Below are 25,586 nucleotides of genomic sequence, written 5' to 3'. Positions count from 1 at the left end.
TTTGTTTCAAAACAGTGGATAACGATTCGCTGATAGCTGCCAACATCTGCAAACAAATATAATTCTATAAAGTTGTTCTACATAGTGTGTAACTCTCCATATAGAGCGTTATTAAATTTATTGCTAATGCAATATATGCAGTATGGCACATTGACTTCCAAGGAAATTTTAGACGTCACTCATCATCAGAAAGGTTGCCGGCCCTTGACAAAGACATTAATCTCAGTTCCAAGAAAGCAATCTCTAATTCCAAAGCCATTCTCAGTTCCAGGAATACAATCCCAGATACCAAAAACTGTATCTGAGTTCTAAGAAGTAAATCTCGAATACCATAAAGGTTATCTCAATTCCAAGAACGCAATCCCAGGTTTCAAGAGCTTCATCTCAATTCCAAGAAGTCAATCTCTAATACCATAAATGTTATCTCAATTCCAAGAACGCAATCCCAGGTTTCAAGCGCTTCATCTCAATTCCAAGAAGTCAATCTCTAATACCATAAAGGTTATCTCAATTCCAAGAACGCAATCCCAGGTTTCAAGAGCTTCATCTCAATTCCAAGAAGTTAATCTCTAATACCATAAATGTTATCTCAATTCCAAGAACGCAATCCCAGGTTTCAAGAGCTTCATCTCAAGTCCAATGTAGCCTGGCTAAATTAACCAGCACAGAACACAGATTATCTTTGGGGTTCTTTTAATCTGAATGATAAAGTAAGCGCTCAGAATAAAATAAAAAGGTTGTAAAAATAAAGAAATAAAATTGTTACAGACTTGTTACAGACAGCTTTGTGCACTGGTAACCCACTGCTACTGCAGGTTATTTCCCCAACTTTATCAGCATCTGGATCTCAAGGACATCTAGTGTCATTTTGTGTCTGATATAAACCCATACATAAATAAAACAAACTTAGCAGTGCAAAAATAACTGTAGTGGCTTCTCCTGCTAAGATACAGAGCCAAGATTAAACAGTTAACAAGGTACATTTCCCTCTTACCCACAGAGATAGTATAATACAAGTGTGAACTCAAATACATACAGTGCATTAATTCAGCAGAAAACGGAATATAGATCCCTCTGAGATGAATGGCGAAGTTGGTTGCAGCCACTCCTGGTGCCTTAACCGTTGCACACTTTGCATTCAAAACAGATCACGCAGCGAAAAAAGGCATTGCACACCCACATAACACCAATGCAAGCTAGCACTCCCGTGAATGTCTCTGTAGATCCCCATGATCCCTTGCGCTCTCAGGGGTACCCCAAAAGAAACAGCGCCATCCAGTGGCATGTCCCATAATATCGAACTTCCACCTGGCTAAACCAAGAAGTCAATCTCTAATACCATAAAGGTTATCTCAATTCCAAAAACACAATCCCAGGTTTCAAGAGCTTCATCTCAATTCCAAGAAGTCAATCTCTAATACCATAAAGGTTATCTCAATTCCAAGGACACAATCCCAGGTTTCAAGAGCTTCATCTCAATTCCAAGAAGTCAATCTCTGTTATGGCATGCATAGGGTCTTTCTCTTCAGCACCCTCTGCTGGTCATAATGGGAATTCTCACCTGCTTTTATTTTGCTGGGGTTTTTCTGTGTTCCTGTGGGTAGAGGAAACAGGAAGCTGGTCGCTTGTCAGCCTGCAGGATATGTTGTTGCTCTTTAAAACGTTTCTGCCTTGGAGAGTTATTGCTTGTGAGTATTAATGTACAACATGTTTACAAGTTTATTTGGTGCATTTCTATTACATAGATTTGTTTTGAAACCAGTTATTTCATCTGCTATGTTTATCTTTGAGGAAGCTAAACTCGCTAAGTTGTATTGTGATCAATACTGAGTCGCTGTTGATTACACATACTATATAACAGTATAGTTCATACCCTAGAAATGTGTGTCAAGAGGAAAAGACATCTTGTGACATTTACTTTGTGTTTGTTTTTAGTTTTACGGGAAGAAAAGGATGTCAATCATTGAACTATTGACGAAGTAAAAAGCCTTAAACTTACTTCCGCCTCCAATGTTCATTGAAACCGTTAGCTGTCTCTCAAGTTGGGCAAAGGGACACACAATACGGACAGAACAATCTCTAATACCATAAATGTTATCTCAATTCCAAGAACGCAATCCCAGGTTTCAAGAGCTTCATCTCAATTCCAGGAAGTCGATCTCTAATACCATAAATGTTATCTCAATTCCAAGAACGCAATCCCAGGTTTCAAGAGCTTCATCTCAATTCCAATGTAGCCTGGCTAAATTAACCAGCACAGAACACAGATTATCTTTGGGGTTCTTTTAATCTGAATGATAAAGTAAACGCTCAGAATAAAATAAAAAGGTTGTAAAAATAAAGAAATAAAATTGTTACAGACTTGTTACAGACAGCTTTGTGCACTGGTAACCCACTGCTACTGCAGGTTATTTCCCCAACTTTATCAGCATCTGGATATCAAGGACATCTAGTGTCATTTTGTGTCTGATATAAACCCATACATAAATAAAACAAACTTAGCAGTGCAAAAATAACTGTAGTGGCTTCTCCTGCTAAGATACAGAGCCAAGATTAAACAGTTAACAAGGTACATTTCCCTCTTACCCACAGAGATAGTATAATACAAGTGTGAACTCAAATACATACAGTGCATTAATTCAGCAGAAAACGGAATATAGATCCCTCTGAGATGAATGGCGAAGTTGGTTGCAGCCACTCCTGGTGCCTTAACCGTTGCACACTTTGCATTCAAAACAGATCACGCAGCGAAAAAAGGCATTGCACACCCACATAACACCAATGCAAGCTAGCACTCCCGTGAATGTCTCTGTAGATCCCCATGATCCCTTGCGCTCTCAGGGGTACCCCAAAAGAAACAGCGCCATCCAGTGGCATGTCCCATAATATCGAACTTCCACCTGGCTACATTCTCCCCTGCTTAAGAGTCAACATCCCCGGTGACTCAATTGGTATATCTCAACTCATGCACTGCTTCTTTAAAGAGGGCAGTACCCATATTAGTCAATAACTGAGACAGCACCTCAGGGCTCAAGGTGATGGCATGACATGCTGATACAGGGACATGGTAAGGGTTTGAATGCACTCCAGCATTAGCTCTTTTACTCCGACGGGGCACTGGTGTTGGTGTAATGACCCCAATATCCCTGTTGGTTTCAGTAGCAACTGTCTCTGGTGTGGACACCTGCTCAGAGGCAGACGGTGCAGTAACACGAGCATCATCAGTGTTTACAGACTCTGAAACGCCACTGCTTTGAACTGCTTCCGTCTTCACCAGACCCCTGCTCTGCAATTGGGTATGAGGTTTCTCCGAACAACACATACTCAGGATCTGAATCTGAACAGCCTGTTTTCTCTTCTGTCATAGGACCCACTACCACAGGGGATTCATTATTTTTCTTTTTCCTGGGTGCAGGAATTGGGCCAATACAAGGTTAAGGTTAGCTCTGTGAACCCGTTTTACTGGCCCACCCTCCACAGGCTCCACTGCATGTGTGCTGCCCTGGACTTCGACAACCCTATAAACCACAGGGCTCCAGGCGTCTTGAATTTTGTTCCTGCCTTGGGGCCAGTGTCGCAGATAAACTAACTGACCTACTTCAACAGGGGGGCAATAGACCCGGGTTTTGTCCAGCTCAAGCCTTTCTGCTGCTTTCTGCTCCGTGTACTGCCTTGCTCTGTTATGTGCTTCATTTAAGCGCTGCTGATGCACAACCAGCCAGTCATGTCTCTTATCAAGCACCTGCTCCTGCCCCAGTAAAGCATCTACAGGAAGGTGGGGGTGCACTCCAAACATGAGGTAATACGGCGAGTGACCTGTGGTGGCATGGGGAGTCACATTGTATGCATACAAAGCTGAGGTGGAGGCCCAGGCAGCTGAGGTGTATGTCTAGGCAGCCGAGGTGGAAACCCAGGCAGCTGAAATGGAGGCCCAGGAAGCTGAAATGGAGGCCCAGGCAGCTGAGATGGAGGCCCAGGCAGGCCTAGGCTAACTAGGCTAATTAGTTGTAGCCAGTCCAAATCCCTGATGTTCGAATTAGGTCCAGGATTTAGTTCTAAATCACCAGCCAAAAGTAGCATCAGAACAAGTTTCAGAATCTCCAGCAACAGTTGTGGTATATTTGATTGTTCATGTTTACCTGGGGGTGGTCTAGCATGACCAAAATCCAAGAATCTTGTGAACAAAAGATGTTGACTCCATTTGGCTGGGAAAGTGGTATAATTATCCAGCTTTCTTGGACGTGTCAAACTCCACAGAAGATAAAAATGTATAAAAACAAAAAGACAAGTTGATGTCAAGATCCAGGGGTTTTTAGATGGTTTTTTAGGTGGGTTTTTTGGCAGGACCTGCCAAGCTGTGTGTCTGCACCCTAGCAGCCATCTTGAGAGTTCAACTGGTTCTTGTTATGGATAAAGTGTCTTCTTTTTGTTTCAAAACAGTGGATAACGATTCGCTGATAGCTGCCAACATCTGCAAACAAATATAATTCTATAAAGTTGTTCTACATAGTGTGTAACTCTCCATATAGAGCGTTATTAAATTTATTGCTAATGCAATATATGCAGTATGGCACATTGACTTCCAAGGAAATTTTAGACGTCACTCATCATCAGAAAGGTTGCCGGCCCTTGACAAAGACATTAATCTCAGTTCCAAGAAAGCAATCTCTAATTCCAAAACCATTCTCAGTTCCAGGAATACAATCCCAGATACCAAAAACTGTATCTGAGTTCTAAGAAGTAAATTTCTAATACCATAAAGGTTATCTCAATTCCAAGAACGCAATCCCAGGTTTCAAGAGCTTCATCTCAATTCCAAGAAGTCAATCTCTAATACCATAAAGGTTATCTCAATTCCAAGAACGCAATCCCAGGTTTCAAGAGCTTCATCTCAATTCCAAGAAGTCAATCTCTAATACCATAAAGGTTATCTCAATTCCAAGAACGCAATCCCAGGTTTCAAGCGCTTCATCTCAATTCCAAGAAGTTAATCTCTAATACCATAAATGTTATCTCAATTCCAAGAACGCAATCCCAGGTTTCAAGAGCTTCATCTCAATTCCAAGAAGTTAATCTCTAATACCATAAATGTTATCTCAATTCCAAGAACGCAATCCCAGGTTTCAAGAGCTTCATCTCAATTCCAATGTAGCCTGGCTAAATTAACCAGCCCAGAACACAGATTATCTTTGGGGTTCTTTTAATCTGAATAATAAAGTAAACGCTCAGATTAAAATAAAAAGGTTGTAAAAATAAAGAAATAAAATTGTTACAGACTTGTTACAGACAGCTTTGTGCACTGGTAACCCACTGCTACTGCAGGTTATTTCCCCAACTTTATCAGCATCTGGATCTCAAGGACATCTAGTGTCATTTTGTGTCTGATATAAACCCATACATAAATAAAACAAACTTAGCAGTGCAAAAATAACTGTAGTGGCTTCTCCTGCTAAGATACAGAGCCAAGATTAAACAGTTAACAAGGTACATTTCCCTCTTACCCACAGAGATAGTATAATACAAGTGTGAACTCAAATACATACAGTGCATTAATTCAGCAGAAAACGGAATATAGATCCCTCTGAGATGAATGGCGAAGTTGGTTGCAGCCACTCCTGGTGCCTTAACCGTTGCACACTTTGCATTCAAAACAGATCACGCAGCGAAAAAAGGCATTGCACACCCACATAACACCAATGCAAGCTAGCACTCCCGTGAATGTCTCTGTAGATCCCCATGATCCCTTGCGCTCTCAGGGGTACCCCAAAAGAAACAGCGCCATCCAGTGGCATGTCCCATAATATCGAACTTCCACCTGGCTACATTCTCCCCTGCTTAAGAGTCAACGTCCCCGGTGACTCAATTGGTATATCTCAACTCATGCACTGCTTCTTTAAAGAGGGCAGTACCCATATTAGTCAATAACTGAGACAGCACCTCAGGGCTCAAGGTGATGGCATGACATGCTGATACAGGGACATGGTAAGGGTTTGAATGCACTCCAGCATTAGCTCTTTTACTCCGACGGGGCACTGGTGTTGGTGTAATGACCCCAATATCCCTGTTGGTTTCAGTAGCAACTGTCTCTGGTGTGGACACCTGCTCAGAGGCAGACGGTGCAGTAACACGAGCATCATCAGTGTTTACAGACTCTGAAACGCCACTGCTTTGAACTGCTTCCGTCTTCACCAGACCCCTGCTCTGCAATTGGGTATGAGGTTTCTCCGAACAACACATACTCAGGATCTGAATCTGAACAGCCTGTTTTCTCTTCTGTCATAGGACCCACTACCACAGGGGATTCATTATTTTTCTTTTTCCTGGGTGCAGGAATTGGGCCAATACAAGGTTAAGGTTAGCTCTGTGAACCCGTTTTACTGGCCCACCCTCCACAGGCTCCACTGCATGTGTGCTGCCCTGGACTTCGACAACCCTATAAACCACAGGGCTCCAGGCGTCTTGAATTTTGTTCCTGCCTTGGGGCCAGTGTCGCAGATAAACTAACTGACCTACTTCAACAGGGGGGCAATAGACCCGGGTTTTGTCCAGCTCAAGCCTTTCTGCTGCTTTCTGCTCCGTGTACTGCCTTGCTCTGTTATGTGCTTCATTTAAGCGCTGCTGATGCACAACCAGCCAGTCATGTCTCTTATCAAGCACCTGCTCCTGCCCCAGTAAAGCATCTACAGGAAGGTGGGGGTGCACTCCAAACATGAGGTAATACGGCGAGTGACCTGTGGTGGCATGGGGAGTCACATTGTATGCATACAAAGCTGAGGTGGAGGCCCAGGCAGCTGAGGTGTATGTCTAGGCAGCCGAGGTGGAAACCCAGGCAGCTGAAATGGAGGCCCAGGAAGCTGAAATGGAGGCCCAGGCAGCTGAGATGGAGGCCCAGGCAGGCCTAGGCTAACTAGGCTAATTAGTTGTAGCCAGTCCAAATCCCTGATGTTCGAATTAGGTCCAGGATTTAGTTCTAAATCACCAGCCAAAAGTAGCATCAGAACAAGTTTCAGAATCTCCAGCAACAGTTGTGGTATATTTGATTGTTCATGTTTACCTGGGGGTGGTCTAGCATGACCAAAATCCAAGAATCTTGTGAACAAAAGATGTTGACTCCATTTGGCTGGGAAAGTGGTATAATTATCCAGCTTTCTTGGACGTGTCAAACTCCACAGAAGATAAAAATGTATAAAAACAAAAAGACAAGTTGATGTCAAGATCCAGGGGTTTTTAGATGGTTTTTTAGGTGGGTTTTTTGGCAGGACCTGCCAAGCTGTGTGTCTGCACCCTAGCAGCCATCTTGAGAGTTCAACTGGTTCTTGTTATGGATAAAGTGTCTTCTTTTTGTTTCAAAACAGTGGATAACGATTCGCTGATAGCTGCCAACATCTGCAAACAAATATAATTCTATAAAGTTGTTCTACATAGTGTGGTAACTCTCCATATAGAGCGTTATTAAATTTATTGCTAATGCAATATATGCAGTATGGCACATTGACTTCCAAGGAAATTTTAGACGTCACTCATCATCAGAAAAGGTTGCCGGCCCTTGACAAAGACATTAATCTCAGTTCCAAGAAAGCAAGCTCTAATTCCAAAGCCATTCTCAGTTCCAGGAATACAATCCCAGATACCAAAAACTGTATCTGAGTTCTAAGAAAGTAAATCTCGAATACCAGAAAAGGTTATCTCAATTCCAAGAACGCAATCCCAGGTTTCAAGAGCTTCATCTCAATTCCAAGAAGTCAAATCTCTAATAGCCATAAATGTTATCTCAATTCCAAGAACGCAATCCCAGGTTCAAGCGCTTCACTTCAATTCCAAGAAGTCAATCTCTAATACCATAAAGGTTATTTCAATTCAAGAAAACGCAATTCCCAGGTTTCAAGAGCTCATCAATTCCAAGAAGTCAATCTCTAATACCATAAAGGTTATCTCAATTCCAAGAACGCAATCCCAGGTTTCAAGCGCTTCATCTCAATTCCAAGAAGTTAATCTCTAATACCATAAATGTTATCTCATTCCAAGAACGCAATCCCAGGTTTCAAGAGCTTCATCTCAATTCCAAGAAGTTAATCTCTAATACCATAAATGTTATCTCAATTCCAAGAACGCAATCCCAGGTTTCAAGAGCTTCATCTCAATTCCAATGTAGCCTGGCTAAATTAACCAGCCCAGAACACAGATTATCTTTGGGGTTCTTTTAATCTGAATGATAAAGTAAACGCTCAGATTAAAATAAAAGGTTGTAAAAATAAAGAAATAAAATTGTTACAGACTTGTTACAGACAGCTTTGTGCACTGGTAACCCACTGCTACTGCAGGTTATTTCCCCAACTTTATCAGCATCTGGATCTCAAGGACATCTAGTGTCATTTTGTGTCTGATATAAACCCATACATAAATAAAACAAACTTAGCAGTGCAAAAATAACTGTAGTGGCTTCTCCTGCTAAGATACAGAGCCAAGATTAAACAGTTAACAAGGTACATTTCCCTCTTACCCACAGAGATAGTATAATACAAGTGTGAACTCAAATACATACAGTGCATTAATTCAGCAGAAAACGGAATATAGATCCCTCTGAGATGAATGGCGAAGTTGGTTGCAGCCACTCCTGGTGCCTTAACCGTTGCACACTTTGCATTCAAAACAGATCACGCAGCGAAAAAAGGCATTGCACACCCACATAACACCAATGCAAGCTAGCACTCCCGTGAATGTCTCTGTAGATCCCCATGATCCCTTGCGCTCTCAGGGGTACCCCAAAAGAAACAGCGCCATCCAGTGGCATGTCCCATAATATCGAACTTCCACCTGGCTACATTCTCCCCTGCTTAAGAGTCAACGTCCCCGGTGACTCAATTGGTATATCTCAACTCATGCACTGCTTCTTTAAAGAGGGCAGTACCCATATTAGTCAATAACTGAGACAGCACCTCAGGGCTCAAGGTGATGGCATGACATGCTGATACAGGGACATGGTAAGGGTTTGAATGCACTCCAGCATTAGCTCTTTTACTCCGACGGGGCACTGGTGTTGGTGTAATGACCCCAATATCCCTGTTGGTTTCAGTAGCAACTGTCTCTGGTGTGGACACCTGCTCAGAGGCAGACGGTGCAGTAACACGAGCATCATCAGTGTTTACAGACTCTGAAACGCCACTGCTTTGAACTGCTTCCGTCTTCACCAGACCCCTGCTCTGCAATTGGGTATGAGGTTTCTCCGAACAACACATACTCAGGATCTGAATCTGAACAGCCTGTTTTCTCTTCTGTCATAGGACCCACTACCACAGGGGATTCATTATTTTTCTTTTTCCTGGGTGCAGGAATTGGGCCAATACAAGGTTAAGGTTAGCTCTGTGAACCCGTTTTACTGGCCCACCCTCCACAGGCTCCACTGCATGTGTGCTGCCCTGGACTTCGACAACCCTATAAACCACAGGGCTCCAGGCGTCTTGAATTTTGTTCCTGCCTTGGGGCCAGTGTCGCAGATAAACTAACTGACCTACTTCAACAGGGGGGCAATAGACCCGGGTTTTGTCCAGCTCAAGCCTTTCTGCTGCTTTCTGCTCCGTGTACTGCCTTGCTCTGTTATGTGCTTCATTTAAGCGCTGCTGATGCACAACCAGCCAGTCATGTCTCTTATCAAGCACCTGCTCCTGCCCCAGTAAAGCATCTACAGGAAGGTGGGGGTGCACTCCAAACATGAGGTAATACGGCGAGTGACCTGTGGTGGCATGGGGAGTCACATTGTATGCATACAAAGCTGAGGTGGAGGCCCAGGCAGCTGAGGTGTATGTCTAGGCAGCCGAGGTGGAAACCCAGGCAGCTGAAATGGAGGCCCAGGAAGCTGAAATGGAGGCCCAGGCAGCTGAGATGGAGGCCCAGGCAGGCCTAGGCTAACTAGGCTAATTAGTTGTAGCCAGTCCAAATCCCTGATGTTCGAATTAGGTCCAGGATTTAGTTCTAAATCACCAGCCAAAAGTAGCATCAGAACAAGTTTCAGAATCTCCAGCAACAGTTGTGGTATATTTGATTGTTCATGTTTACCTGGGGGTGGTCTAGCATGACCAAAATCCAAGAATCTTGTGAACAAAAGATGTTGACTCCATTTGGCTGGGAAAGTGGTATAATTATCCAGCTTTCTTGGACGTGTCAAACTCCACAGAAGATAAAAATGTATAAAAACAAAAAGACAAGTTGATGTCAAGATCCAGGGGTTTTTAGATGGTTTTTTAGGTGGGTTTTTTGGCAGGACCTGCCAAGCTGTGTGTCTGCACCCTAGCAGCCATCTTGAGAGTTCAACTGGTTCTTGTTATGGATAAAGTGTCTTCTTTTTGTTTCAAAACAGTGGATAACGATTCGCTGATAGCTGCCAACATCTGCAAACAAATATAATTCTATAAAGTTGTTCTACATAGTGTGTAACTCTCCATATAGAGCGTTATTAAATTTATTGCTAATGCAATATATGCAGTATGGCACATTGACTTCCAAGGAAATTTTAGACGTCACTCATCATCAGAAAGGTTGCCGGCCCTTGACAAAGACATTAATCTCAGTTCCAAGAAAGCAATCTCTAATTCCAAAGCCATTCTCAGTTCCAGGAATACAATCCCAGATACCAAAAACTGTATCTGAGTTCTAAGAAGTAAATCTCGAATACCATAAAGGTTATCTCAATTCCAAGAACGCAATCCCAGGTTTCAAGAGCTTCATCTCAATTCCAAGAAGTCAATCTCTAATACCATAAATGTTATCTCAATTCCAAGAACGCAATCCCAGGTTTCAAGCGCTTCATCTCAATTCCAAGAAGTCAATCTCTAATACCATAAAGGTTATTTCAATTCCAAGAACGCAATCCCAGGTTTCAAGAGCTTCATCTCAATTCCAAGAAGTTAATCTCTAATACCATAAATGTTATCTCAATTCCAAGAACGCAATCCCAGGTTTCAAGAGCTTCATCTCAATTCCAAGAAGTTAATCTCTAATACCATAAATGTTATCTCAATTCCAAGAACGCAATCCCAGGTTTCAAGAGCTTCATCTCAATTCCAATGTAGCCTGGCTAAATTAACCAGCCCAGAACACAGATTATCTTTGGGGTTCTTTTAATCTGAATGATAAAGTAAACGCTCAGATTAAAATAAAAAGGTTGTAAAAATAAAGAAATAAAATTGTTACAGACTTGTTACAGACAGCTTTGTGCACTGGTAACCCACTGCTACTGCAGGTTATTTCCCCAACTTTATCAGCATCTGGAACTCAAGGACATCTAGTGTCATTTTGTGTCTGATATAAACCCATACATAAATAAAACAAACTTAGCAGTGCAAAAATAACTGTAGTGGCTTCTCCTGCTAAGATACAGAGCCAAGATTAAACAGTTAACAAGGTACATTTCCCTCTTACCCACAGAGATAGTATAATACAAGTGTGAACTCAAATACATACAGTGCATTAATTCAGCAGAAAACGGAATATAGATCCCTCTGAGATGAATGGCGAAGTTGGTTGCAGCCACTCCTGGTGCCTTAACCGTTGCACACTTTGCATTCAAAACAGATCACGCAGCGAAAAAAGGCATTGCACACCCACATAACACCAATGCAAGCTAGCACTCCCGTGAATGTCTCTGTAGATCCCCATGATCCCTTGCGCTCTCAGGGGTACCCCAAAAGAAACAGCGCCATCCAGTGGCATGTCCCATAATATCGAACTTCCACCTGGCTACATTCTCCCCTGCTTAAGAGTCAACGTCCCCGGTGACTCAATTGGTATATCTCAACTCATGCACTGCTTCTTTAAAGAGGGCAGTACCCATATTAGTCAATAACTGAGACAGCACCTCAGGGCTCAAGGTGATGGCATGACATGCTGATACAGGGACATGGTAAGGGTTTGAATGCACTCCAGCATTAGCTCTTTTACTCCGACGGGGCACTGGTGTTGGTGTAATGACCCCAATATCCCTGTTGGTTTCAGTAGCAACTGTCTCTGGTGTGGACACCTGCTCAGAGGCAGACGGTGCAGTAACACGAGCATCATCAGTGTTTACAGACTCTGAAACGCCACTGCTTTGAACTGCTTCCGTCTTCACCAGACCCCTGCTCTGCAATTGGGTATGAGGTTTCTCCGAACAACACATACTCAGGATCTGAATCTGAACAGCCTGTTTTCTCTTCTGTCATAGGACCCACTACCACAGGGGATTCATTATTTTTCTTTTTCCTGGGTGCAGGAATTGGGCCAATACAAGGTTAAGGTTAGCTCTGTGAACCCGTTTTACTGGCCCACCCTCCACAGGCTCCACTGCATGTGTGCTGCCCTGGACTTCGACAACCCTATAAACCACAGGGCTCCAGGCGTCTTGAATTTTGTTCCTGCCTTGGGGCCAGTGTCGCAGATAAACTAACTGACCTACTTCAACAGGGGGGCAATAGACCCGGGTTTTGTCCAGCTCAAGCCTTTCTGCTGCTTTCTGCTCCGTGTACTGCCTTGCTCTGTTATGTGCTTCATTTAAGCGCTGCTGATGCACAACCAGCCAGTCATGTCTCTTATCAAGCACCTGCTCCTGCCCCAGTAAAGCATCTACAGGAAGGTGGGGGTGCACTCCAAACATGAGGTAATACGGCGAGTGACCTGTGGTGGCATGGGGAGTCACATTGTATGCATACAAAGCTGAGGTGGAGGCCCAGGCAGCTGAGGTGTATGTCTAGGCAGCCGAGGTGGAAACCCAGGCAGCTGAAATGGAGGCCCAGGAAGCTGAAATGGAGGCCCAGGCAGCTGAGATGGAGGCCCAGGCAGGCCTAGGCTAACTAGGCTAATTAGTTGTAGCCAGTCCAAATCCCTGATGTTCGAATTAGGTCCAGGATTTAGTTCTAAATCACCAGCCAAAAGTAGCATCAGAACAAGTTTCAGAATCTCCAGCAACAGTTGTGGTATATTTGATTGTTCATGTTTACCTGGGGGTGGTCTAGCATGACCAAAATCCAAGAATCTTGTGAACAAAGATGTTGACTCCATTTGGCTGGGAAAGTGGTATAATTATCCAGCTTTCTTGGACGTGTCAAACTCCACAGAAGATAAAAATGTATAAAAACAAAAAGACAAGTTGATGTCAAGATCCAGGGGTTTTAGATGGTTTTTTAGGTGGGTTTTTTGGCAGGTCCTGCCAAGCTGTGTGTCTGCACCCTAGCAGCCATCTTGAGAGTTCAACTGGTTCTTGTTATGGATAAAGTGTCTTCTTTTTGTTTCAAAACAGTGGATAACGATTCGCTGATAGCTGCCAACATCTGCAAACAAATATAATTCTATAAAGTTGTTCTACATAGTGTGTAACTCTCCATATAGAGCGTTATTAAATTTATTGCTAATGCAATATATGCAGTATGGCACATTGACTTCCAAGGAAATTTTAGACGTCACTCATCATCAGAAAGGTTGCCGGCCCTTGACAAAGACATTAATCTCAGTTCCAAGAAAGCAATCTCTAATTCCAAAGCCATTCTCAGTTCCAGGAATACAATCCCAGATACCAAAAACTGTATCTGAGTTCTAAGAAGTAAATCTCGAATACCATAAAGGTTATCTCAATTCCAAGAACGCAATCCCAGGTTTCAAGAGCTTCATCTCAATTCCAAGAAGTCAATCTCTAATACCATAAATGTTATCTCAATTCCAAGAACGCAATCCCAGGTTTCAAGAGCTTCATCTCAATTCCAAGAATTCAATCTCTAATACCATAAAGGTTATCTCAATTCCAAGGACACAATCCCAGGTTTCAAGAACTTAATCTCAATTCCAAGAAGTCAATCTCTGTTATGGCATGCATAGGGTCTTTCTCTTCAGCACCCTCTGCTGGTCATAATGGGAATTCTCACCTGCTTTTATTTTGCTGGGGTTTTTCTGTGTTCCTGTGGGTAGAGGAAACAGGAAGCTCGTCGCTTGTTAGCCTGCAGGATATGTTGTTGCTCTTTAAAACGTTTCTGCCTTGAAGAGTTATTGCTTGTGAGTATTAACCCTTTAGAACCGGTAGGAGCGGACACGCTCCATTTTGCGTAACTATTTTTAAATCCCGTTAGCACTGCAACCACGTGAGCTAGTGCAATAATTTTTTTTGCATATGAAACCGGAGGAATTGTACTTACATCTGATGCCATCAGCTTGTCCTAGGTCACAGTTTCCTTCCACATATAGCTTTGCAAAAACTGCATAAAAAGCGCTTGCAGGAACAAAAACATAATATTCCAGAAACACGCTTTGCCGATCCGATCAGCTGTTTGTAACACTTCCTACGTCCATCAGCACGAACTATCACATGACTGCATGACCTGCCCGAAACCGGAAGTAACGTCATTTTGGGGAAATGTAGTTTTTTTTACCATCGTGGCCTCATGAGCTTATACTTGTGTTTTTAAAAGTTATGTTTGACTTCATGACTTTCTGTGTCATTTCTGGGATGTTTAGGACTCATATTGCACTGCTGGAAATAGTTTATTTTGGTGCATATGCTGCTTTTTTGCAAATTTGCACTATAATATATTTTTTCGTTTTTCCTGTAGTATATGAAAATTGGTGTATCTCAAAAATAACACTATGAAAACACTCAAAATAAATTTCCTTTGGTGGGAAACTAGTTTGTGCAACTTTTTTGTATTTACAGTTTTGAGGGATAAGCCTCTTAAATTTCTCTAACTAGAAATATATGTTAAAAAAACAAAAACGATTTTAAATTTTTTTTGTAGTTTATTGCACTTTTTTGCAATTTATGTAATTACTATGCACTTAATGAATACATATTATTAAAATCTGGGCTATAATTGTTGTATTGATGTATAGCAACTTCAAATGCTCCAAAAAATGGCTCCACAGCATGTAAAAATATAATATAAGCTCTGGCGGACTTCGTTCTATGGTAGGTCTTAAAGGGTTAATGTACAACATGTTTACAAGTTTATTTGGTGCATTTCTATTACATAGATTTGTTTAGAAACCAATTATTTCATCTGCTATGTTTATCTTTGAGGAAGCTATACTCGCTAAGTTGTATTGTGATCAATACTGAGTCGCTGTTGATTACACATACTATATAACAGTATAGTTCATATCCTAGAAATGTGTGTAAAGAGGAAAAGACATCTTGTGACATTTACTTTGTGTTTGTTTTTAGTTTTACGGGAAGAAAAGGATGTCAATCATTGAACTATTGACGAAGTAAAAAGCCTTAAACTTACTTCCACCTCCAATGTTCATTGAAACCGTTAGCTGTCTGTCAAGTTGGGCAAAGGGACGCACAATACGGACAGAACAATCTCTAATACCATAAATGTTATCTCAATTCCAAGAACGCAATCCCAGGTTTCAAGAGCTTCATCTCAATTCCAAGAAGTCAATCTCTAATACCATAAAGGTTATCTCAATTCCAAGAACAAAATCCCAGGTTTCAAGAGCTTCATCTCAATTCCAAGAAGTCAATCTCTAATACCATAAAGGTTATCTCAATTCCAAGAACGCAATCGCAACTTTCAAGAGATTCATCTGAATTCCAAGAAAGCAATCTGTAATAATACATTTTTTTCCCAATTCCAAGCACACAATCCCAAATACCAAAAACTGTATCTGAGTTCCAAAGAAGCAATCTCTAATACCACAAACATTATCTCAATTACAAGAAATCAATCTCTAATACCAAAAACCTTTTCTCAGTTGCAAGAACACAATCTCAAAAACCAAGAGCTGTATCTTAGGTTCTCTTGCTGCCATGGCTGAATTTGTCCTGTATGTTTACAGTTTTTCCCAATTGTTTACACACAATTACTTGCACTTCAGACACAATGACTACAACATGTAAGTGATGCACCAACCGACTGCACCAATTCTGATAAACTACAAGCACAATTCCTGCTTTGCACTCAAATTGCAGCTTTTAAAACACACTTTTTTCAAAACACTACATATAATTTTCTGCATTTGGCAAATTTTTATGAGGAAAGTCTTTTGTTTGCACAAGAAACACACTGTCATCAAAAATTGTAAACTCTGTTGCCTTACTTTGCATATTAACTTATCACATGGGTAAACGCCTTTTACACATAATTGCGATTAAGAAATCGAAGCTTTATAAAAGAGCAACAGGTGAGCTCTTCTGTTTTGGAGCAATGGATGCCAACATTGGAAACATTTGAACATTGGAAAAAGGCAGAGCCAGAGGAATGAGAGTAAGAGGAGGAGAATAGGGAGGATGAGGACAATGAAGGCCAAGGAACATAATCTCCGAAGATATCAAAACCTAGCCCCTCACAATGGCAAAGAGAAAAGTTGATTCTGAAAACAGCCTTTCAGCACCAGTGGGAGACTGAATATATGTTTACAGACATTGCTAGTAAACCCGTGTGTCTTATTTGTGGAGCTAATGTAGCTGTAATTAAGGAATTTAGTTTAAGATGGCACTATGAGACAAAACATCAGGATAAGCTGAAAAACCTAAATGCAGAGCAGAAACTACAGAAGGTAGGAGAGCTAAACACGAATCTTACATTTCAGCAGATGGCTGAATCAAAGTCACAAAGTGAAGCTGTTGTGAAAGCAAGTTTTATTGTGACACCAAAACTGTTGAGAAATCAGTTTTACCCCGGTTCTTTTTATTCCTCGAGCATCCAGAGATGGCACAGTAGTCATTTTTACGTATTTAAAATACAAAATATGAGTAACTGTATTGTCGCGGGTCAGGACTGTTTGGGTTTTGTTTGACAGCTATGCTCTTTTGTTCCAGGTGGCAGCGTTACGGTTGCCATGGTTACAGGGTGACGCTCTCTCTCTCTGCGTGTTTCCTGGGTGAGAGAGGCCTTTTTGTTGTTGTAATAAGCTAATAGGCAGAATGCTACAGGTATAGCTCTAAAGAATGTAGCATCGTACATAGTACATAGTCTTGTTACCTCCCATATTGACTACTGCAATTCTCTTCTGCATGGTCTCCCCCAAAAATCCCTCCATAAGCTTCAACTGGTTCAGAACTCTGCTGCTCGCATTATCACCAGAACCCCCTCCTACCAGCACATCACCCCTGTTCTTCAGGAACTTCACTGGCTCCCTGTGAAATTCCGGATAATTTTCAAACTTCTTCTGCTCACCTTCAAGGCCCTTCATAACCTCGCTCCTTCTTACCTTTCTGACCTGTTAACCACCACTTGTTCTGCCCGTTCACTTCGTTCTTCTTCTTCTGTCCAGCTTACTGTACCTTCCTTCCGCCTCACCACCATGGGAAACAGAGCTTTCAGCTGCTCTGCTCCCAGGTTGTGGAATTCTCTGCCCCCTGAAATAAGAAATATTTGTTCTCTCCCCCAGTTTAAATCCCAACTCAAAACTCATCTGTTCAAATCTGCATATTCACTGTGAATCCACTGTTTGTTCATTTTATCTTGTGCTTTATTTTATTGTTCTTATTCTGCCATTGTTTTACTAAGTGTTTTATCCTATTGTAAAGTGTCCTTGGGTGACTTGAAAGGCGCTCATAAATAAAATTTATTATTATTATTATTATTATCGTACGCAGTGTAGTCCGTGTTGCAGGGAGAATGGACTGCCATACCCGTTATGTGTCTGTGAGCAAGGGAGGGAGAAAAAGGAAAAGTACGAGCTGTCATCGAGCAGAAATGGGAGCTGGAAGCATGTAAAAAGAGATCCTGACAAGCCCAGTTGTAAGTAAGCTATTAAGACTCGACTGTACACCGTGTTCGTGTTTTCCTCCAAAAACAATGTTCCGTTGGAGCAGCCTTTCAACGCCTCTCTCTGTGTCTCACAAACAAAGTTGACCCACACAACAAAGTAAAGCTATTTTTTAACTACGAGCCCGACACAGAACCCACTGTATTAGTCAAAGGTCCCTTTACTACAGTTCGGAGCCGCGGACCTTCAGTAACAGTAATAAATCACAGTAATAGTACATTCACGTTGTTGTAAACAGCATGATAATATATTAAGTAATCCAAAGTATTCAGAATACATTACTCTCATTGAGTAACGTAACGGAATACGTTACAGAATACATTTTGGGGCATGTATTCTGTATTCTGTAATGGAATACATTTTAAAAGTAACCTTCCCAACACTGGTTTTGTGTTAATTCTGATTTTGGTATTAGTTCTTAGGGTTTGGTTCTTGTGTTTAGTATTTGAGTGTTTTTATCAGCCCTACCTGTGTCGGTCCTCTATGTTCATTCACTATGTTCCTCTGCGTCTCTCTGTCCAGCCTTCCTCATCTGCCATCTCTGAGTTTCTCCCACTGACCTTATGTTCCAGGTTTGTTTGTCCTCCCTGTTTTTTTCATGTGTGTAATTGCCCTTAGCTGTATCTCCCAGCTGTTCCTTGTTCTCCTTGTGTATTTATTGTTTGTTTTACCTCCGTTTCTTGTTGCGTCAACCCCTCACAGTGTGTGTTTTCTCCCCCCTCCTAGTTCCCTGTGTTCCCAGTGTAGCTCCCTCGTGTCCTTGGTTTTTGATTTGAGTTTCTTGTTTATGGCTCCTTGTTTTAGTTCAGTACGTGTGTTTTTTCAGGCAATAAAGCTGAGTTCATCCCTCCTCGTGTATGAGTTCTGTGTTTGGGTTCTATTTCCTGTCAGCCACACAGTGAAACATTACAAATTTGGTGCAGTATCAACAGTTGTGATATTCAAACATTATGTAATGGAAAGAATTGCACCAAAATGAGTCAAAATGTGATGGGCCAAAATTATAATGTACTCACATGTATATATAGTGTAATTGCAGACTTACTAATCATTTTAGGTCTTTTAGACAGCAAGTCACATTTTAATCACACAGAACACGGAACTTTATTCAAAACAAATTATGTTTTTTCTTTCACAATGTGGATTTCCAAATGAGTCACATTTCACACTAATGTGATTCCTAAAGGATGATATGCAAATTAGTAGATTTGATTACACAGTTACTTTAATGACACATACAATTCCTCAGAAGTCATCCTCAATTCCAAGTCACAGTGTCTTATAACAGACAGCGGAAATCGATCATCTGATTTGCTAGTAGATAGTGATGTCAGCCAAAGTCTGGAGAAGTATAATTTTTTAAGTGGTGAGTCCAGTCAGCATTCTATTTATTATAATTACTAATTCTTATGTTTTTTGTTTCATTTTTTTAATCCCAATCAGTAGGGGTTCCAGTTTAGACATACAAATCAACAATTCTTCCAATTTTTTGACTGAAATCTTTAGAGCTTCCACTTATAGAATAAAATTCACTACTTCTTCCAAGATAGTAATAATTATTTCCTCTGCATGCAGCTTATCTTTGGAACTGGTCTCTGTCACAAGCAGAACAATAAGGACGAACAATGTCAGGTATGTACAAGTGTTGGTTCTACATATGTTTGATTTCCTCAGATTCAGTGGTCCCAAATGATATTCCAACGTTTTTATTTAAAAATTCATTGTGCTTCATGCAGTGGAAATACATTTTCAAAATGCTGACAATGAAGCACGCATTGGTCTGAGCCTACAAGATGAGAATCCTATGGGAGAACTTTGCAGGCAAGAGCAGTTTGTATTTGTTATACAGAGATACTTACCACAATAAAAGAAAGCATCAACTAACACGTACATCTTATCCTCATAAACGCTTTAGGTGTTCGTGTGGGCAAAGAATGGATCCATTGACCTGTTGGATACACTTACGTCTGCTGCTGCGATCACTTTATTCTCTGCAGTGGTCTTGCTCCTGTTCCACTTCAACAAATACATCCAATTAAACAAATGCACATTAAAAGGAAGTTCAATAAAGTTTATTTCACTTTAAAAACGTTTGTATTCATTCTTGCACTGGGTTAATGGGGGATAGCAAAGTCCAGTTTGTGTAACATTAAGATTTACGTCATTTTTTTTGTAGATTTTTACTCATATTTAGCTGTTGGAGTACTTAATGCCAGACTGGCGACCTGTCCAGGGTGTACCCCGCCTTTCGCCCTATGACAGCTGGGATAGGCTCCAGCGCCCCCCGTGACCCTGAAAAGGATAAGCGGAAGCGAATGGATGGATGGACTACTTAATGCTGACAGGGGTCATTCAGATTCATATTTATGAACACTAGGAGTCCCAGGCTTCTACCTTTCTACCTATAAAACCCACCACCAGCCAAATGGCTGGTAGGCTTTTAGCTAAGCTTTAGCTTCAGCCAAGTGGAAGCTAAATTGGCTAGTCATTCATATGTATATTAGGTTGTTAAAAAGGAATTCAGGAGGGAGGGGAGTGGGGGTGTGTGGATGAGGGGGTGCTGGAGCTGCTAAAAGCTGTGAACTTCCTTTTGTGTTTCATCTTGATGCATTCTCAATCATCCAGGGAAATAAATCTCCAAAAGTCACCAACTTGGAGTGTTTCAGTTTGCCATCTTAGGGAGAAATCAACACCCATGGGTGTAGGTCCTTTGTTGCTGAGATTTATTGATAAAAACAGTACAAAAAACCAACCATTTGTACACATATTTACAAATAATAATAAAAAGCGAGTGAGTATATTACAACATTTTCAGCAATCACTCACAATCCTGGCACTGCCATGGTATCTGTAGTCTGCATTTACCACATGTGTATCTGTAGCAGTGAACACATCGCACAGTGGCATGATTGTTCTTGCATTTGTGACACATGGCTCTTTTTCCAGGACTAGGTGTGGAGGGTTGTGTCCGAAGCAACTGTTCTTTTCTTGCCTTCTTCTCAGCTACATGAGAGTGAGCCAACTCTCTTGCAAGCTCCACCACATTTACATATGAATGACTAGCCAATCCACTAGTGGATTGAGGAATTTCCCTGCGAATCTTGTTGACTGTGCCAAGGATGGTGGTTTTCAGTCTAAGAAGTTTTTGCGCAAGTGAAAGCGATGTGAAAAAATTGTCCGTGGTAACATTTCTGCCCTTGTCTAGGAATGGTTCTGTAAGGTAGTGACTGGAATAAGTCACAAGGTGTCGCTGTTGAGCTGCATATATGGTGTAAAATTTAGCAATTTTGACCATTTGTCCTCTGCAGGACACCGTACTTCAGATTTCTTGTTCGCGCGGGCGCCATCTTGGTTCAGTGTTTGCTGTGATTTGGAAAGGTAAGCACTGCCAGTGGCGAACTGCATCAGTTTTGTATTGTACTCATCCCCGAGACCGTGGAATGTTGTAGAAGGCACGGTTATTGTTACTTAATGTGTATTCTGTGTATATGTGTTGTTGTATTTTGCAATGTTGATGGTCACGGAGTGTTTTCTGTGATTTGGAAAGGGCCAGCAGCAGAGTTGGAGTGGTGTTTGCCCCTGCTTCCGAATAAACGGCGCGGTCCGAGCCACAAATTGAACGCCTGTGTCCGACTGGTCTCTCTGCGGTGCACCCCAATCCAACACAAATTAACACAACGCAGAGTCCGGGGTGTAGGGAGGCCCCTGCACTGGTTGGGTTACAGTTCCATCAGCCTCATTACTACATTTTCAGAAAGTCTCTCCCCACTGGGACGATTGGGGTCCTTGCCAAGATATGGGAAGACATTGCAAATGTACTTGGATTTTAGGTCGCAAGCCACCCAAAACTCGATCCCAAACTTGTCAGGTTTACTTGCAATATACTGCAGGAAACAGCACCGAGTCTTTGATGGGAAAAGCTGTTCATCAACGGTGATATGTAGACCAGGGTTGTAGCACGTGATGCAGTTGGTGACCAATGATCCCCACACACTGGAAATTGCAGCGAACTTATCAGTCTTTGCTCGATTTGCTCCATTGTGGCATCAATCAGACCACTGGTATAATGTTGAAATGTACTCACTCACTTTTTATTATTATTTGTAAATATGTGTACAAATGGTTGGTTTTTTGTACTGTTTTTATCAAAAAATCTCAGTAACAAAGGAAATACACCCATGTGTGTTGATTTCTCCCTAAGATGGCAAACTGAAACACTCCAAGTTGGTGACTTTTGGAGATTTATTTCCCTGGATGATTGAGAATGCATCAAGATGAAACACAAAAGGAAGTTCACAGCTTTTAGCAGCTCCAGCACCCCCTCATCCACACACCCCCACTCCCCTCCCTCCTGAATTCTTTTTAACAACCTAATATACATATCAATGACTAGCCAATTTAGCTTCCACTTGGCTGAAGCTAAAGCTTAGCTAAAAGCCATTTGGCTGCTCTCTGGGTTTTAAAGGTAGAAAAGCCAAATGGCTGCTCTCTGGGAGTTCTTAATAATCTTTATCGGTTGTGTGAGTAAGCAGAAAAAAAAATGCCCAATTCAATTATTCAATTATCTGTTCCTAATTTATATATATTACTACTACCACTATTACTAATAACAGCAACTTAGATAATAAGCTTTTGTTTATGTGGACATTCATACAACACTTTATTCAATACTACAGAGTCAAAGTTAGATTTTCTTTTTTTTTTACAAGGTATACTTTCAAATTAAAAAAAAAAAATCCTAATGGTAGTTGTGCAAATCTTGTTAATTAAGTTAGTTGTATTAGTTATACATAATATGTCTAGTAGGGTTTCCCATAGCAAACTTGTCCTGGGTGAGGGACCAGACAAAGAGCAATTCAGAAGAAACTTATTAGAATATCACTGAGGGAACAGTTTCCCCTTCCCAGGAGAGGGTTATTGGGGTCCCGGCCTGGAGCCAGGCTCGGGAAGGTGCCCAAAGGTGAGCGTCTGGTGGCCGGCCGTTAGTCCATGGGGCCCGGCCGAGCATAGCCTGAAAAGAGGATATAGGCCCCTCCTCCTGCAGGCCCACCACCCGCAGGAGGCGTCATAGGAGTCGCGTGCATGTGTACCGTGTACCGGGCGGCAGCCAGGAGTGGAAGCCCTGGCAGACTGATCCCAAGACTGTCAATTGGGACATGGAATGTCACCTCTCTGGCAGGGAAGGAGCCTCATTTAGTGCATGAGGTTGAGAGGTATCGGCTAAATATAGTTGGGCTCACCTCAATGCAGGGCTTGGGCTCTGGAAACAGTCTCCTGAAGAGGGCCTGGACTCTGTCTCAGTCCAGAGTTGCCTCTGTAAGAAACGGCGGGCTGGGGTGGGTTTTCTAATGTCTCCTCGGCTTGCTGTCTGTACATACCTTACCATGTCACCTTGGACAACACACTGCCAACATTTACACAATATGCGGCCTGTCCCACCAGGGGGGAGAGAATCTTAGATCTGCTCTACACTAATGCCAAGGATGCATACAGCTTCTCTTCTCTCTCCACACTGGTGGTAGGGCTGGGCCATATCATACCATTCATGGTAATACCGGTATAATGTTGGGCAACGATAAGAAAATGAAATATAAAATAGAATATGGGTGAAACACGGACGCGCAGTGCCTTTGTTTTCATATGCACATGACGGAAAAAGCATGGCGGAGACGGAGAATGAGAAGGGGGAAAGCGGATCGTTGAATGAAACGGATGAACCAGAACTGGTTTGTAAAAATGCTGCAACTTCAGTGGTATGGAACTGGTTTAGCTTTCGTCCGTCAGATACACAAAAAAAGCACTATTTTTGGTGGTCATGCTAGCGGGCTGTCGTTATTACCATGTTTTTTGGAAAATACGATGCACTTAGAATGAATCCTTTGATTTTTTAGAAAATTGACAGAGCCCCTTATAATCCCGTGTGCCTTATGTATGAATTCTGGTTATGTTTACTGAACTCGAAATGATTTTATGTACACGGCGCTCAAAAACCTGTCAAATGTTCAGTACGACTTTGCTAAGCTACAAACCCGCACCGCTTGGTGGACTGTCGAAGCATTACGGAGCTTCACGGAGTGATACGTACTGTGCTTCAACATAATATTACCATATTGTGTGTGTATAACCTCTTTTTAAGTATTGTGGATGTTATACATGGTAATGCTGAGGATATGTCGGCCAATTTCCACTGGAAATGCCTTTTGGCATCAGTTGCTTGTTTAAGTGAAAATACATGTTTTCATACATTTTTAAAATATAAAACATCAATATATGTTTTTTCTAATAAAGTTGTTGAGTTATAAAGTATTTTGTCTATTGTCATTATATCATCAGTTATATCGTTATAAATATTTTTGGTCATATCGCCCTGCTCTACTGGGTCACTCAGATCACAATCTGATTGACCTCATCCCCTGCTCTGTGCCAATTGTGAGGAGAGGACCATCCTGAGAAGCATCAGGAGGTGGTCAGAAGAGGTCTTAGCAGAACTACAGGGCTGTTTTGAGGTACATAATTTTCCTAGGAATTAATAAAGTATTGTGATTCTATTGACTGAAAGCAGATACTGCGATAACATCAAAGTTTCAAAGATTTATTTAACAGCATGCTAGGGGAAACAGGTTTGTGTCCATGATTAAGGAAAAGCAGGCTGGTACAGCAAGTGAGGCACATGAGAAGAAAATTTCACAGTGAAAAGCTAAAAATGGAAAAAAACAGAGTCTAGACTTGTAACCACATATAGTGTTGAAGGAATCTGATGACAAGTGGATTGAGAATTTGTCTTTGGAGCAGGGATGTCCAGCCAATGGCCTGGAAAGCTGCCAGTAACAGTGTGCTGAACGTGGCTCAGATGAGGCAGGACCAGACAATGGAATCAGAATCAGAATCAGAAAGGGGTTTATTGTCAAATGTTGAGCAGGTTTACAACATTAGGAAATTGCTGCGGTGCTTCAGTGCAAACATACTGTCATAAAAAAATATAAAAATAAGAATAAGAATTAAAAGTGCTAAGTAGATAGATATATACATGATATATACATGAGTGCAGGTGGTGATCAGTGCCAAACATGGGGTGATGCAGTGAACACACCGTAGGGTCATGTGTTAGTGGTGGGAACAGTCATACGGTTATTGTTCATGTGTCCAACAGCAGAGGGGAAGAAACTGTTCTTATGGCGAGAGGTTCTGGTGCGAATGGACCGGAGCCTCCTGCCTGAGGGGAGCAGGTCAAACAGACTGTGTCCAGGGTGAGAAGGGTCAGCTGTGATCTGAGCTGCACGCCCCAGTGTCCTGGAGGTGTACAGGTCCTACAGAGATGGGAGTCTGCAGCCAATCACCTTCTCAGCAGAGCGCACAACACGCTGCAGTCTCTGTTTGTCCCTGATAGTGGCTCCAGCGTACCACACGGTGATGGAGGAGGTGAGGATGGACTCGATGATAGCAGTGTAGAACTGCATCATCGTCCGTGTTGGCAGGTTGAATTTCTTCAGCTGCCTCAGGAAGTACATCCTCTGCTGGGCTTTCTTGATGACGGAGGTGATGGTGGGCTCCCACTTCAGGTCCTGGGTGATGGTGGTACCCAGGAAGTGGAATGAGTCCACAGAGGTGATGGGGGTGTCAGACAGGATGATGGGGGGGAGTGGAGCTGTGTGCTTCCTGAAGTCCACAATAATCTCCACTGTCTTCTGGGCATTCAGCACCAGGTTGTTGTGGCTGCACCAGGACACCAGACGTTCAACCTCCCTCCTGTAGGCAGACTTATCCCCGTCCGAGATGAGTCCAATAATGGTGGTGTCATCTGCAAACTTGATTAGCTTGACAGACTGGTGGGTGGAGGTGCAGCAGTTGGTGTACAG

The 25,586-nt window shown here is 42.0% G+C and overlaps 1 long non-coding RNA gene across 1 annotated transcript; it reads right to left on the bottom strand.

Moving 5' to 3' along the window:
- Window positions 1-1,160: 1,160 nt before the first annotated feature.
- Window positions 1,161-7,388, bottom strand: LOC120723388. The gene is made up of 2 exons (XR_005693732.1): window positions 5,816-7,388; window positions 1,161-1,308 (listed from the first exon to the last, which is right to left on the bottom strand). It is a non-coding gene; the product is annotated as an uncharacterized LOC120723388 (long non-coding RNA).
- Window positions 7,389-25,586: the final 18,198 nt, after the last annotated feature.

This window comes from Simochromis diagramma, unplaced genomic scaffold (assembly GCF_900408965.1).
Source record: "Simochromis diagramma unplaced genomic scaffold, fSimDia1.1 OVJJ01000165.1, whole genome shotgun sequence".
NCBI lineage: Eukaryota > Metazoa > Chordata > Actinopteri > Cichliformes > Cichlidae > Simochromis > Simochromis diagramma.
This window is presented reverse-complemented; position numbering and strand designations above follow the sequence as displayed.